Genomic DNA, 5,149 nt, shown 5'->3' with positions numbered 1-5,149 from the left:
GCCTCTCGAAGATAAGCACAGACATCTCTGTACCGATCCGCAAGACTCTACTAGACTTGCTCATGACTCGTGAGACCTATGTGAACCTAACGCTCTGATACCAAGCTATCATGACCAAAATTCACTATAGGTCGTGATGGCGCCTAACGTCGCTGTCAGGCAAGCCAACATTAATTTATCAATTTATTTACTCATTTTAGTATTTTTAAATCATAATTTTCATTAATTGAACAGTAAAAAATAGAATTTATAGAGTAAATAAAATATATTTACACGAACCATAATAATGAATAACCTGAAGGAACCCCTAAAACCTGAAGAAGTACAATAATAATACAACATCTGTCCCGAAGGTAATAAGACAGAATAAAATAAATAGTACAATGGAGAATAAAATAAATAAAATATAACATCTCCTCGAACCAAAGCGCGTCGATTTAAAACTAGTCAAATAATGTGCAGACCAATCAAAATATGCTCTAAATACCCATAATTAATCAATTCAAACAATTCTCAACCCCATTTGAAAAGCCTATAAAATTCAACACTCGGGCCACGTGCTCGGATTTCGAAACTTTTGGTAGGTAAACTTTAACCATAACACCACGAACTAAAATATATAATTTATTTCAAATCTCATGTCCAATTTCGTGATCAAATTCCAAAAATACAAAATTCTAGGTTTTCTACCAAAAACCCCACAATTTTTATTAGTTTCATGTTTAAATCCTTATACAAACCATGTATTTAACTTGTATTAGGTGGGAATCACTTACCTTGCGTTTCTTGATGAAAATCTCCCCTTGAAGCTCTCCAAAATCGCCCCAACCAAGTGAGAAAATGAGGGAAATGAGCAATACCCTGATTTAAAATAATTTGCCCAGCCTACTTTCCACACTTGTTGAACACCAGCCGCACCTATGAAATTTCCAACGCAGGTGCGGTTCTAACTTAGTCTAGGCATGCTTGCATCTGCGGACCCACTCGCGCATCTACGCTTCCGCTTCTGCGGCAAAGGAGCGCTTCTACGCACGCGCTCCTTCGGACCATGTCCGGTTCTGCGATGAACAGGCCTCCCAGGCCTTTCCGCTTCTACGCTCCTTCCTCCGCAGAAGCGACTCCACTTCTGCGGTCTTCGCGTCGGACCTACAACCATAGGCCACCTTCTCTAGGTCCGCTTCTGCACCCAAATGCTCTCTTCTGTGAGCTCGCACCTGCAGTCAATCTTGCGCAGGTGCGATTACACTAAAGCTGGTGCACTTCAGCCATTCACACATATCCAAATTGATCCATTAACCATCCGGAAACCACCCGAGGCACCCCGGACCTCGACCAAATATACCAACCAGTCCTAAAACATCATACAAACTTAGTCGATCCTTTAAATCACATCAAACAACGCTAAAACATGAATCGTGCATCGATTTGAGCCTAATGAACTTTAAAACATCATACTTCAACATCCGACGTCGAAACCTATCAAATAAAGCCCGATTGACCTCAAATTTTGCACACCTGTCCTAATTGACATTACAAACCTACTCCAACTTCCATAATTGGAATCTGACCCCAATATCAAAAAGTCTACTCTCGATCATACTTCCCAAAAATCATCCAATTTCCCAACTTTTGCCAATTGACGCCAAAATGCTCCCGGGTGATACGATACTCACTCGAACATATGCCCAAGTCCGAAATCATCATACGAACTTATTGGAATCTTCAAATACCGATTCCGAGATCGTTTACTCAAAATTCAAACCTTAGTCAATTCTTCCAACTTAAAATTTTGAAATTAGAATTTTCTTTCCAAATCAACTTTGAATTTCCTAAAATTCAATTCCGACCACACGTACAAGTCATAATACATGAAGTGAAGCTACTCAAGGCCTCAAACTGCTGAACGATGTGCTTGAACTCAAAATGACCTGTCGGGTCATTACATGATGCAATCGCACCTGCGATGGAATCGGTCATAGGTGCGCGACCGCAAAAGCGACCAAATGGACGTAGAAGTAGCCCAGCAAGGAGCTGGGCAGTACACGTAGGTGCAGTTCTTTTGCTGCATCTGTGAAACCACAAAAGCGGCTTGTTGATTGCAGAAGCAAAACTCGGAGGGCCAGGCTTCTTCGAAAAAGTGGACAACTTCTTCGCAAAAGTGAAAGCAATCGCAGATTTGAGGTTTTGAGGGTCGAGTTGATGTCAGAATTCGGTAAATTTGGTATGGTTGGACTCGTGGTTGAAGGGGCGTTCATAATTTATAACTTTTTTCGGGTTCCGAGATGTGAGCCCCACTAATAATTTTTGAGTTGAATTTCGGATTTTGTTGGAAAATTTGTATTTTCATATGGAATTCATTCCTATAATTCGTGTTGACTGTATCGAATGAATTGTGACTAGATATGAGGCGTTCAGTGGATGATTCACGAGGTAAAGGCATATTAGAATAAAGAACTTGCACGGTTTGGGGTAAGTAACACTTCTAAACTTGGTTCTGAGGGTATGAATCCCTGAATTTCGTGTTATATGAATTGTTTGGAGGTGACGCACATACTAGGTGACGGGCGTGTGGTCGTGCACCATAGAAATTGTGACTTAATTTATTTTGTGGAGTTGCATAGTCAAATAATCATGTTATTATCCACATATCCTCGACGTGTTGGAGGAAATTGAGCTGAGACTCATGTTAAAGATCATGTTTAGGCTACATGCCGATATTTTGGGACACACATCGGTCTTATTGTTATTGGATTACTTGTTTAAATTTATAATTTTGTACTCAATCACATCTATCATTTGCATATCATATCTTAGCCTCTGTTGTCATTCATTGATACATCATATCATCATGTCAGATTGATTTTCATATCATTGAGAGCCCGAGTGACTGGAGATTCTGAGTGATATTTGTGGAATCAGGCTGCACGCCGCAGCATATTTTATTTATTTATGCCTGGATCTGGCTATTATAGTGCTTGGGCTGATGGAGCCCCTCCGGAGTCTGCATCACCCTTAGTTAGCGTGATTGATTTTATACTAAGGGATGGATCTTCCATGGGCATAGATCTTGCCTGGAACCTTTTATATTGAGGGATGGATCTTTCCTGGGAATGGATCTTGCCCGAAGTATTTTTATACTGAGGGATGGATCTTCCTTTGGCATGGATCTTTCCGGAAGAATTTATATTGAGGGATGGATCTTTCCTGGACATGGATCTTGTCCGAATCATTTATATTTGGGGATGGATCTTCCCCTGGGCTGGATTGGCCTTATACAGTACTGAGTGACTGTGTGTGTGTGTGTGTGTGTGTGTGTGTGTATATATATATATATATATATATATATATATATATATATATATATATATATATATATGGGATGGATCTTCCCTGGGCTGGATTGGCCATATACAATACTGAGTGATTGAGTATTTTGAGATTATGAGTACACGAGGTTTCCACTGAGGTGCATCACATACAGCATGTACATTGGCATGTAGATATAGATATAACATATTCCTCATATAATTCAAATTTGATCTATTTTACTTGTACTGAGTTTAACTGTTGAACTTGAAAGCATGCCTACCTTTCTGTACTGTTATTTCTATATTGGACTGTTCCCGTTGAGCTCGTCACTACTTTCAGCCCAAAGGTTAGTCTTGTTACTTATTGAGTACATGGGGTCGGTTGTACTCAAACTACATTCTACACTTCGTGTGAAGATCCAGGTGCTTTCGGATACGGTGGTTGCTAGATTTCAGAATTTCATCTATTGGAGACTATCGAGGTAGCCGCTTGGCATCCGCAGATCTTGACTCTCATTCCTTTCAGTTATTTGTACTGTTCTATCAGTCAGACTATGCTATCATTTAGATGATCATGTACTCCATGACACTGGTTTTTGGGAGTGTATTTGTATTAGTATTTGTAGGATTTTCTATTAAATCTCATTATTATGGATTCAAACTTGAAAGATTATAGTGGTTTATTGAGGTTATCGGCTTGCCTAATATTGAGATAGGCTCCATCACAACATGCAAATTTTGGGTCGTGATAGATTCGAAGTCGGATTTGAGTTAAACTAGTATGGTTGGGCTGGTAATTGGATGAGTTGTCGGATTTTGTGAGTTTTGTCGGGTTCTGGGGTACGGGCCTAGGTTGGACTTTTGCAAAGATTTTTGGACTTTGATTAAAGAATTAATCTTTATCAATTGGGTTTGTTTCCTTTCGCATTATTTGATGTATGTGAGTTGCATTTCACTAGTTTCGGGCCGTTCCAAGGTCGGTGCGCGCAAAATGGAATTCTTGGAGCATCGCTTGGCTTGCTCGGTATTGGATTTGGCTTGTTCGGGGTAAGTAACACTTCAAAACTTGGTGCTAAGGGTATAAAACCCTGAATTACATGCTATGTGTTTGGTGTTGAGGTGACGTACATGCTAGGTGACGGGTGTGTGGGTGTGCACTGTGTGAATTATGACTCCGTTATTTCTGTGGTACTGTGTAGTTACCTGATCTTATCTGTAACCATGAAATCTCTATGTACTAGAGCTATTGAGATGTGATCCATGTTAGAAACCATGTCTAGGCTACATGCTTATTCTGTTGGGACCCACTGAGGTCATTTTTGCTGTTGAGTTATTTACTCACATTGCAATTTCATACTCAGTCATGTTCATTCATTTCATATCATATCTCAGTCTCTGTTGCTATATATTGACATATTATTTCATCATTTTTGGGCTAGTTTCATGGCATTGTGAGCCCGGGAGACTTGATAGATTGATGATTGAGTGAGGTCGAGGGCCTGATTATGAGTGATATTACGGGATCGGGTAACACGCCGCAGCATGTTATATTGATTTATGACTGGATCTGGCTTATTATGGCGCTTGGGCTGAAGGATCCACTCTGAAGTCTATCCACACACCCCAGTGAGCGCAATTGATTATATTGAGGGATGGATCTTCCCTGCGCATGGATCTTGCCCGAAGCATTTATATTTGGCGATGGATCTTCCCTGGGCTGGATTGGCTTATACTGTACTGAGTGACTGTCTGTCATATATATATATATATATATATATATATATATATATATATATATATATATATATATATATATATATATATATATATTTGGGATGGAT

This window comes from Nicotiana tabacum, chromosome 23 (genome assembly GCF_000715075.1).
Source record: "Nicotiana tabacum cultivar K326 chromosome 23, ASM71507v2, whole genome shotgun sequence".
Classification (NCBI taxonomy): Eukaryota; Viridiplantae; Streptophyta; class Magnoliopsida; order Solanales; family Solanaceae; genus Nicotiana; species Nicotiana tabacum.
Note: the sequence above shows the minus strand (reverse complement) of the source record.